Source organism: Polyodon spathula, chromosome 22, assembly GCF_017654505.1.
Source record: "Polyodon spathula isolate WHYD16114869_AA chromosome 22, ASM1765450v1, whole genome shotgun sequence".
Classification (NCBI taxonomy): Eukaryota; Metazoa; Chordata; class Actinopteri; order Acipenseriformes; family Polyodontidae; genus Polyodon; species Polyodon spathula.
Genome location: NC_054555.1, coordinates 18,302,430 through 18,313,768, shown reverse-complemented (window position 1 = coordinate 18,313,768; position 11,339 = coordinate 18,302,430). Strand labels below are relative to the sequence as shown.

Sequence of the window (11,339 nt, the reverse complement as noted above, 5' to 3'; positions counted from 1 at the left end):
TAGCTTGCTGACATCCGCTCTTGTTCCTTGTTCTTGTTACCATTTAAAAAAAATATATAATACTATTAAATTATAGATTTCATCATGTTCAGTTTATTTCTGAAGGTTTTGGAATTTATTTAAAAAAAAAAAAAAAAAAGCTCTAAAATGTCCTTTGTCTTATAATGGATTGCTACGGCACTTCCATCAAGCTGAAATGACACGTTTCACAATTAGTCACAGGGTGTATGATTAGCTGACTTCCAGCTCTGGCTGTGACTTTTCTATTTGATTATTCTAGTAGTGACTATCCAGTGTTGTGTAAATATGTGTAGTGTTATGCTGGTATATCTCTTCTGGTAATTGAAGATGTGACGGGGGAGGTGTGTTGCTAACATTTGTATTTCAGTACAGGGTGGTTTCAAGGAGGAGAGTGTTTCAGTGAAATGCTTTGTGTTTCCATGCAGGTGGGCTTACCTGGAGGTCACTACGAGTGGGAAATACAATGACAGCGCAGGCGTATGCTGCTGGACTGGTGGAAGCAGCACTCACCCAGCAGGTAGTTCTCTGATCCACACAGTGCAGGCAGGCAGGCAGGCAGCTCTCTCGGATCCACACAGTGCTGGCAGGCAGGCAGCTCTCTGATCCTCACAGTGCTGTCAGGCAGGCAGCTCTGATCCACACAGTGCTGTCAGGCAGGCAACTGTCTGATTCACACAGTGCTGTCAGGCAGGCAGCTCTCTGATCTACTCAGTGCTGTCAGGAGGTGGCTCTCTGATCCATAGTGCTATCAGTCACCTGATGTGATTGTAGTGTGCTTGTAAATATAAGAGATTACAAAACAATTTGGATTGGTGTAGGTACTCAAATAAAGCAACATTAAAGTAGATTCATTTTAATGAATTAATATTTTCCTTTGTTATGATATTTTCAATCATTCTGAGTGGTTATGTGTTCCAATATTAACTCGAATGCATTTGAAGCTATTTGCAGGTGTCCTATTTTAAAATAAAAATGTTTGTTAAAACACTTCTAATTGAGCCATACACTGTGAATAGATTTGTGTAGAAAGCTATGGCACATCTAAGTCATAAACTGTGAATAAATGTGAATGACTCTCTTACCCTTAGTCTGACGTAAAAAAAAGGCCACATAATTTTATAGTAGAGCAAATATGCCCTATGATTCTTGCTGAGTTTGAAGGAAAGTCAGAATTGGAAAACCAGCCCAATGAACGATACTGTACATGAGTGAGAGGGTGCTTTAATTTTGTACAGCCTGTTTAATATAGCAGAGCAGTACATGGATAGGAGCAGCACTCAGTGCTATAGACTGAGTGCAGAGCAGTACATGGATAGGAGCAGCACGCAGTGCTATAGACTGAGTGCAGAGCAGCACGCAGTGCTATCAACTCAGTGCAGAGCAGCACACAGTGCTATAGACTGAGTGCAGAGCAGTACGTGGAAAGGAGCAGCACACAGTGTTATAGACTGAGTGCAGAGCAGTACGTGGAAAGGAGCAGCACACAGTGCTGTGGATTGAATGGAAGTCTCTGATGTTCTCACGCCTCGCTCCCTGCAGCTTATCTACATGCACTAGATGAACACCAGGGTACGACATCGGATACTGCCAGCGCCTGAAGGATTACATCATGTGCAACCAGCACTGGATGCAGGGGCAGATGGAGAGTGGCGAGGACCACCAGTACTGGCACCAGGTAGGGGGGCACAGAGACTGCCAGGGGTTTGGAGCTGTGGGTGGGGGGTATGGTTTATCAGCAGCTCTTATATTCTACCCTATAGCGGTGAAACTTGGTCATGGAATTATTCCGTCCTCACAATCTGGGGTACAAAGGGAGCTGTTTTAGGTGTCTTAATAGTTCAGAGTTTAAATGTGCAGTTTTGACAGAAACACATGTTGTTGAGATCTGGTACTCTCCTAGGTAAAAGAAGTTCTCAGTTTGCTTGCTTTACTTAACAGGAAGTCTGCTCTGCTTCTGTGATCACCTTGAGGTTAAAGCATGTTACCTGCTTCTTAACTGTAAGTCATTCAGGGAAACAGCCAGTTGGTTACCGACGGGAAATAAGCCCCTGAAGGGGTGGGGGCAACTTCACTCTCTAGTTGACCAAGGAACCACAAAACAATCTGAAAGCGTGGCTTATAACCGGGATTTCTTTAACCCACTGTTGTATGACAGATCATGTATGTTTAGTTCTTTTTTGTGTTCCTTTCAAAACTGCACATTTGAGAACTATGTAGTGGATTGATATGCATGGCGGAGGGATGTATGGAATTGTTTTGTTCGCTTTAATTGTGTGTAGAAGAATTAATGTATTTGGGGGTCTGTTAATTGATGGTGTCCACGGTGTTGTAAGTCATCTCTCTCTCTCTTCCCCCTCCCTCCCTTCTGTACAGGCTATTCAATCTGGGCAGAGACCTGGAGGATCTTGAATCCGCCCTAAACAAGACAGACCAATCATGAGCACTGGGCTCCGGCTCCTGCTGTTGCCAGGCAACAAGGACCTGCTGGTGTCCCATGACACCTGGAACAACTACCAGTCCATGCTGTGCATCATGAAGCAGTACTCCTTTACTTTCCAGGGCGCTCCTCAAGGTACCTGCAGCACACTGCTGCCTCCTCCTACCTTATCAGTGGAGGCAGGAGTGGGAGATCATTTTTAAATGTAACATTGAGGTAATATCAGCAGATTTTTAATGGGTATTCAGAAGATCCCAAAGTGTAAACTTTGCTGGAATTTAGTCTTCTTCCTCTCTGGAAAACACTGACAAACTTAACATAGGATGGACAATCCAAAGTGCCTTTATGTTAAGTACCAGCACCCTCATTGTAAGGACTGTATAACAATGAAGTGAATGTTGTAGAATTCTGGGCTGTTTGATCATAAGTATAATGTAGTAAATTACACTGAATAATGTGGATGAAGCAAAACTCTGGTTTCAAGTAGGGTTCTAAAGGCACACTGTAGTGTGGATGTGAACTGTATTAGACAACAGGGCCTAATTGTTGCATCTTTACACACTGTGTGCTATCTTTTCGCAGGCTGCTGACTCCTGCCCTGCTCTCTTTCCTGTCTCTTTCCCAGCGGAGTCCCCTATGCTTGGAGTGGTCCAGGCCTTCTCCTCTTACCCAGGCTCCATATTCTCAGGGGACGACTTCTACATTCTGAGCAGTGGATTGGTGAATTGCTGGAGGCACAGATGTGACTTCATTAACAACGTATTGGGTTTCAACTTACACTTGCATATAGCTGTGCTTGCTATTTTTCTATGTTTATGTTTTAGGGGTTTACAAACTACTGTAATAAATGGCATACCCTTTTAGAGCATTTGATTGGGGTTCTGCATTGGAACCTCATATAACCTGTTCATTTTACAACAGGCTTCGCCACTTTGAATTTGAGTTGTTTCTGACCAGGTGGGCTCACGACACGCCTCAATTGGGTGGAGTGGAGATATTGACACCTACAGTCAACAACAGGAAAGCATCGGTATGATTAACACCTTTTTTCATTTAATCTCTGCCTGGGCTGCATTTGGTCAGTTGCTGGTGAGAAGCAAAGAATACATCGACCATGTTGTAAGAAGTATTGAAGCACCTGCAGCCTGTTAAATAACACTATGTAACACAATTTTTGTTCCTGGGTAGTAAGAGTTATTTCCTAATTGCTTATGCCTCAAAAGTATAGAAAATGGCTATTATTCCCCACAAACTTTGCTTTTGTGACCAGGGCAGTGATATTTCAAAATATCACTATTTCCAATGGGAAAACGGGCAAATGTGTGTCTTTTCGTTCACATAAGGTCAGAAAAAAACAACATATACAAAAGATTTAGAAGTGAGTAGTTTTTCAAGATTTACGATTATACTGTAAATACAGTATAATCGTAAATCTCGAAAAACTACTCACTTCTAAATCTGTTGTAGTCATTTTTGTATTACTTTAGTAGAAATACATGTTAATTTGGATTCATATGTTGTTTTTTTCTGACTTTATGTGAAGGAAAAGACGCACATTTGCCCATTTTCCCATTGGAAATAGTGATATTTTGAAATATCACTGTCCTGGTCACAAAAGCAAAGTTTGTGGGGAATAATAGCCATTTTCTATACTTTTGAGGCATAAGCAATTAGGAAATAACTCTTACTACCCAGGAACAAAAAAAAATACACTGCCGTAGACACTGCAGCCGCTGCCTGTACCTTCACTAACAGAAGTATAGATGCTGCAGTCGCTGCCTGTTACTTTCCTTAGATCTAGCTCTGCATCTCCTTAGCAAGACAGCATGATGTCATTGGGTTTGATTGAATGCAAGAAATGTCTGGTTTAAAAGTACTTAAATAAAATTCATGCAGGACAACCGACTGTGGAACGGTTATTTGATGCCAAGTCTCTCATTCTATAAATAGATCTATCAGTTATATTTTTATTGTTATTTGTAGTTGTGATTAGTCCATTTCACTAACTTTAATTGACATCAATCCTCACTGTTGTAAAGAGTTTCGTTCCAACTGAGTTCTCAATCACTTAACTAAACCCTTAAAATAATTTGCTTAATTAGACCTTTTCTAATTTTGCTGGGCTCCAAAAAATCAGTTAAAGTGTTACAGCTAACTTGAAATCTCTAACTGTTTAAGAGCTGAAAACAAGAAAAAAGGGATAATTAAGTAAATTATTAGTTCGATTAAGGGTTCAGTTAAGTAACTGAGGGCTCAGTCTGGAATGAAAACAAGCAGACACAGGGGGTCCCCAGGACCAGTGTGAGAAGCCCTGCTGTATTGATACACGTGGGCCTGGGTATTGGTATTTTTGTTCCTCACTGCTTTGTTTTTATTCCAGTTACAATAACCAGTGGGTGATTGTTGATTACAATTACTTTACCCCTGGGAAGACAGACACCAAGGAGAACCTGTTTACTGTTTTGGAGCAGATTCTGTGAGTAACCTACAATTTTTACTCTGGGGATACCGCTCTCCGTGTGTGTGTGTGTGACATGTGGCAATATTTGACTTTTTCCATTCTTGGTTTAGGGGCCTTATTATGGTTGCAGATAAAACTGAGGAGTTGTTCTGAAAGGGCTATTGGGCAAGCTATAACATACCGTGAGTACATTGTTTTGTTTTATATCTGATTCTCTGGCCTTTCTCACCTTTTACTTTTCATGTGACCAGTGTGGTCTAGTGGTTAGAGCTGAGGGCTGAGAGGGAGATAGTGTGGTCTAGTGGTTAGAGCTGTGGGCTGGATGGGAGGCAGTGTTGTCTAGTGGTTAGAGCTGAGGGCTGGGAGGGAGGCAGTGTGGTCTAGTGGTTAGAGCTGAGGGCTGGGAGGGAGGCAGGCAGTGTGGTCTGGTGGAATGAGTTTTGTTCATCTCAACCTAGCCCTCACTTGGAAATGGTTGATGTCACAGCAAACAATCAAAGTGTTGGTGAAAACAACCATGGAGTGACCCAGCCTTTATAAACCTCAATTTTACAGTTGAATAATTTCAGTTAAAAATAGTGTGAAGATGTTATTGTTTTCACTTTTTTTTTTTTAATAAACAACTAAAAAAAAAAAAAAAAAAACAGGATCATTCAATAGAAGCATGCATTTGTGCTTAGTATTCCTCAACGAAGACCCCTCTCTAGGTGTAAGGAGACATTATGATTGATGGACACCCAGCAGGCAGGCTCCGGCAGGTCTTTTGTGTGGTAATGTGCATCTCTCTGCTCCTCTGTCCCAGGTACTTTGAGCCCATCTTCGATGCCAGTGGCAGGCCTGAACTTGTGCAGCAGTATGGAAACTGGTTCTCCTTCGACTTGAACCCGCGAGCACAGACCTTCCATCACAACCACAGCCAGGTCATCAACATGGAGTCCATGATCCGTCTCATGAGGTCAGGGCCCTGGGCAGCACAGGATACTGGAATGGAAGGCTGGGAGGCCTAGTGCTCTGAGCTGAGCAAGTGGGACGGGTCAGTGTTGTCTCGTCTTGTGGTTAAAGCTGAGAGACTGGGAGGGAGGCAGTGTGGTCTAGTGGTTAGAGCTGAGGGACTGGGAGGGAGGCAGTGTGGTCTAGTGGTTATAGCTGAAGGACTGGGAGGAAGGCAGTGTGGTCTAGTGGTTAGAGCTGAGGGACTGGGAGGGAGGCAGTGTGGTCTAGTGGTTACCAACAGAACTGAAGATAATTAGACAGTAGAGGTGATTGTCCTAAACGTTTAAACAGATTTAGAATTTTGGTAATGTTTCCGGTAACCCATAACAACAGTAGGGTTTAAATGAAATGACTACAGTGTCAATGTGTGCAAGACTATTGTTAATAAGGTGTCGACTCTGAATACTGAATATTAAATACATGCCCTGTATATCTACTGCTGTAGAGCCAGCGAGTATTTTCACAAGTGTATGTCTTATAGAGTTTAAACATTTAGTTTAAACATTTATAACTTTGTGGAGGACCCCCTGTCAATGTGCCACGGCAGTGACCCCCCTCACAATGGGGAGAACGCCATCTCAGTCCGCTCGGACCTCAACCCTGCTAATGGAATGTACCCCTTCGGAGCCCTGAAGCAGAGACTCCACGGAGGCACTGACATGAAGGTGAGGAGCCGGGTTCAACAGCACTCCCTCCTCTAGGGGTTAGGGAGGCATTGCAGTTCAGAGTCCTGACTTCGAGAAACTCAGATATACTCTAAATCAGACTTGAGGCAGTTCCAATTGGAATTGTGCAATTTGTAATGAATTGCAGTTACAATGTAATTGTGCAGTTTGTAATTAATGTAATTGTAATTGAACCTGTATTTGTACATTTGAATTGATCGATTGCAGTTCAATTGCGATCATTATTGTATTTTCAGTCACTTTTGGTGACTCCATTTGTTTTCAGGTCCAATTTATTTTCATATGCGCTGTTTATTTTACACACGCTGTTTTAAAATATTTTTATTTAAGAGTAAAACCCAGGTTTAAAAGGCATTGAATCACAAAAGGACACTCAGTACTGTATCTCTAGCCAAGCCCCACCCCATTGCTCTATTTTACACATACATCTTTATAGACATGCATACTGATAAATCCTCTCGTGATCACTCGTTTTATCACCAAATTCCTCAGTAATGCGATCCAAGTCATTATTGTATTACTATAGCATCAAATAAAAGTGAATGTCTGTAAATGTCAGTGATGTTCTTTGAATGCTGGATGCAGAAGCAGCTATTTGCTTTATGTCCGTGTTATGTCTGAAGTGCATGGGGCTATGAGATACACCCCTTTTTTCAGATTCATTCGGCTCCTATTGGTCTCACTTGGCCATTGAAAGGTTTTCTCGTTTTTCTACGGAGAAAAAACAACTAGACCCGTGCTTTACGTCTTTTTGATGATGTGGGACAGGGTCCGACATCGGACCGCAAGGGTATATAAGGACCTTTTTATTTTATTGTGTTACATGTTCCATGTCATGTGTTGCTACAACTTTAAGTAAGGTCTGTGTGTGTATTGTTTTAATTGTTATTTTTTACATTTTGTCCACTTTTTAAAATTGCATTCCCTGCCAAAAGATGGCTTCACATGTACCTGCATGAACCTCTGAGAACTACATTTCCTATCATCCAACTTCTCACTGGTAAATCCATCTGTTACATAGATGAGCAGGAGGATGATGGGAAATGTAGTTCTGAGAGGGCCACACGGTTACATGTGAAGCTGCCTTGAGGCAGGGGATGCAATTTAAAAGTTCTAAAAAAGTGGTTAATGTAAAAAAATAAAAAAAATAAATAAATAATGCAATATACACACACCTTAAGTAAACAGTTGTAGCAACAAATGGGAACATGTCAATAAAATAAAAAGGTCCTTATATGCCCTTTAAGACTTATATGGTGAATGCAAGTGCATGAGAAGTAGTGTTTATGTCATTATTTTGTTAGCGGCAATTACTTTAAGGCATTGCTAACTAGAAATTGAATTTGAATGGTGATGGAAATAAACAAGGTGCAGTAATGGAACAAAATCGCTGAGGGTGCCCCTTGACGTGAATGGGTTATGTGTGGTTTTTTTGTTTTATGTTGCAATCTGCAAAAACATAATACTTGTGTGGTTGCACGATGCATTTCAAAAGGGATTTCTGCATGACAGTCCTTTCTGTCAACTTCAAACTCGTCATAAATTTTATTGTTGGGAAGAAAGCAATGTGCTTAGCAATTTTCAGTACATTGGTACACTTTTCCTGATTTCTCTCCCCCTCAAGGTCACTTCCTTCTCTCTGTATCGAGGCTACCAGCTCCTGGCTGTCAGTGGGCCCTTATGGGACCAGATGCCCCCCTTCCAGTAGAGTTGCTCCCCCTACAGCCGGCTGGTGCACATGGGACACCGTGACACATGGGCCTTCCCTGTGGTGAGGGTGTGCTGGGGTTAAGGGAAGGGCAGGAAACCTGCTCAGCCTTTCCTTACCAACCTCAAAGCAATGCCTTGTTTTTATCTGCTTCATGAAATCAATATGAAAAACATCCAGCCTTACTCCAATATCCTCTTTAGATGTATTGCATGCATTTTGAGTTGTGCAGTATGAGTTCTGATTCACATTTTTAAATGAGCTTTTAAGCACATTTCCACCCATGCCATGAAACCAGTCTGTAAAACTCATCTTGTTACCAGTGTCAAATTGGACTGGTTCCATCTGTAGTTTACAAACAAATCTGCAACCGGACATCTTCAGTATTTCCCAGGCAGTGTAACTTTATTCTCAGTCCTCCTGTTCAGCCCACGTGTTTTTCAGCATTCAGAGGTTTCAAGCCCGGCTCTCACGTCCCTTGTATTGGGCGCTCAGCAGGTAACTTCCCCTGTCCATGTGCTCTGGAGATCTGCCAGCCCGCACAGTCCCAATTCAAATCAATTCACGGGCGGGTTGAAATGTAGCTGCAGTTAGAAACCAACTGGACTGATTTCAGATCCCTTTTAAGAGGTAGAAACTTCTCAATGAGGGCTCTGGGTTCTTCAAAGGAGTGTAACCCATGTCTGTTGTTCTGATCTGGGCTGGTTCAGCGGCTCGCTTTGGCAGCATATAGTTTAGTTTTAGGCTGTAATGTTTGGGTTTTGGGTGACTTGAGTAATGTAAATATGTTTAATTTGGCCATTAACTGCTCCTGAAATTTGCTAAATTATTATAGTACAGAGTGACATGTGTATGTATATGTGTATATTTATGAGGAGTAAGATCATGTTCAATTTATTGCTTACTCAACGTATTAAATGCATGCATGGTCAGTACTGGCTAACCCCACCAGATGACAGTGTGGGTCTGAAGATTCTACTTTGCTGTGTTGAAAGCTTGAGGTGACTTAGGTTAGACTTCTCATTGATTTAAAACAGTACTGAATGCAAGTCTAAGACACCATTTTAAATATTGGTGTTTAATCCAATAGAGAATCATTACTGATTTCTAAAACATTTAGATCTAACAAAGGTAGTAAAGCACTGTATTGAATGAATGTACTGTATATATGTGGATTTTGATTTGTCTATTTGTATAACAGAGAATAAACAAAGGACTCTACTGAAGCCAGCTCTTACTAGTTTTGTATTCAATTTGGAGAATGTCCGGCAGGCTGAACAATAATACAGACATCTGACAATAATGTTGTAGTTGAAAAACGCGCATCTTCTCACGAACACCCAATGTGACATAAACCTACAATACTGACAGGTTGAATTTGTTTTGATTTTAAGAAATGTAGAATGAATATGATATACACAACTAAGTCACCCCCACATATCATTCACATAGTTTGGTTCCAATTCTTATTTTGTGTTGTACCAGCTGTATCACCCCATACAAACTGTGCTGTTTTCACAGCTCTACACAGCTCTTCCAGGAACCTGTCTATTTGCCTGGGATTCTATTTTCACATGATAGGTTAAATAAAAATGTGAATGTGAATGAATATATATTGCACAATATTGAAGTCTAGTGCACAAATCTCAGTGGCATAGCAATACTGTGTGAATGTTGTTATGATAAGAGGTTACAACTAGGGAGTCGAGAACAAAATGTCTTGATTTCATTTTGAGATTAAGAACTGTAATATCAGTTAATCTCCATTTTATCGCATATTTTAAAAATGATTCCAATAAATAAATCCATCTTAATAAAGCTTGTCATAATACTGATGTTTTATTAAAAAAAAAAAAAAAAAAACTTGTTTGGCAATTTCTAGATTGATTTCTGTTGTTATATCATGTTCTCTTTATTAAATAAAGCGAGACGAGCTCACACTTCCCTACAGGAGTGTAACATTGGCTAGACTGTTGTGTTTAACTTGATTCATGAGCTTACAGTAGGGTATTAAAAATCAAATAGTTTGACTGGTTGCTACTAAGAAATATGAATAAATCATGTATTTGGTAAGATCTGATACTCTGTTTATTCATTAAACATTGCTTTCTGTGCACTCATATATTAATGTTGTAACATGGTAATGGGTTGCATTTGCAACCGCATTTCCGCCCAGCTGAAACGGCATGCTTTATCCCCACAGCACATGGGATTAGTGGACTAGCAGTTTCTAAGGTCGACAGCACCCTTTCTATTACTATTCAGTGCGACCTCTAGCTGAACGTATAGCTATGACACTGAAACTCAGCCCAATATTAGTTATAAGCAGCTGTCTTCTGATTATATATATATATATACACACACACACACACACACCCTGGCTGTGTAGCTACAGATAGTATACATCGTGTATGCAGGTCTGGCTTCAGGCCGATGCTGTGTCACCAGAATACAGGGCTGTTGAAAGGTCAAAATAAATCAAATGTTGCTTTTATTCACTTTGTGATAAGCATATTGTCAAGACCCTAAGCAGATGAATCACAGGTACCCAATTTCCATGATTTCTTAGATAATACCTGGTGAACAGAGGCACTGAAAATGAAGCCTCATTGTTAGCAAGATGAATATCTCTGCTGACTTGATTTTATCTAGAGAACTACGTGTTAAAGACATTGTAAAGTAGAGGGACCTGGCGGGAAATGAGGAGACTGTCTGTCTGTTACTATTACAAAAGAATATAAGTAGAACATGTTGTTCTATTTTGCTGCTCGAGGATCTTGTTTTGTATCCACCCACTCTTGTCATTAAATGATAATCCTCTAATGACCAGGCTGGTTCTGCCAATGAGAGGAAAGTACCAAACACACCTCCCTGGTTGTGACATTCTTAGCAGCAGAGAGATGTCACCCAGTCCCCCGGGAGGCTTATGTTTGTGAACACAATGTTTTTTGATAATTTTGCAGTATCCAGATCTTTGAGAGTCCTCGTGTTCAGGATGTGCAGAAACACGCAATCCTGTCTGTGCACTATGGG

At 40.9% G+C, this 11,339-nt stretch overlaps 1 pseudogene; it reads left to right on the top strand.

Annotated features, from left to right (window-relative positions):
• Positions 1–1,630: 1,630 nt before the first annotated feature.
• LOC121297540 lies at positions 1,631–10,386 on the top strand (annotated as a pseudogene).
• The last annotated feature ends 953 nt before the right edge of the window (positions 10,387–11,339 follow it).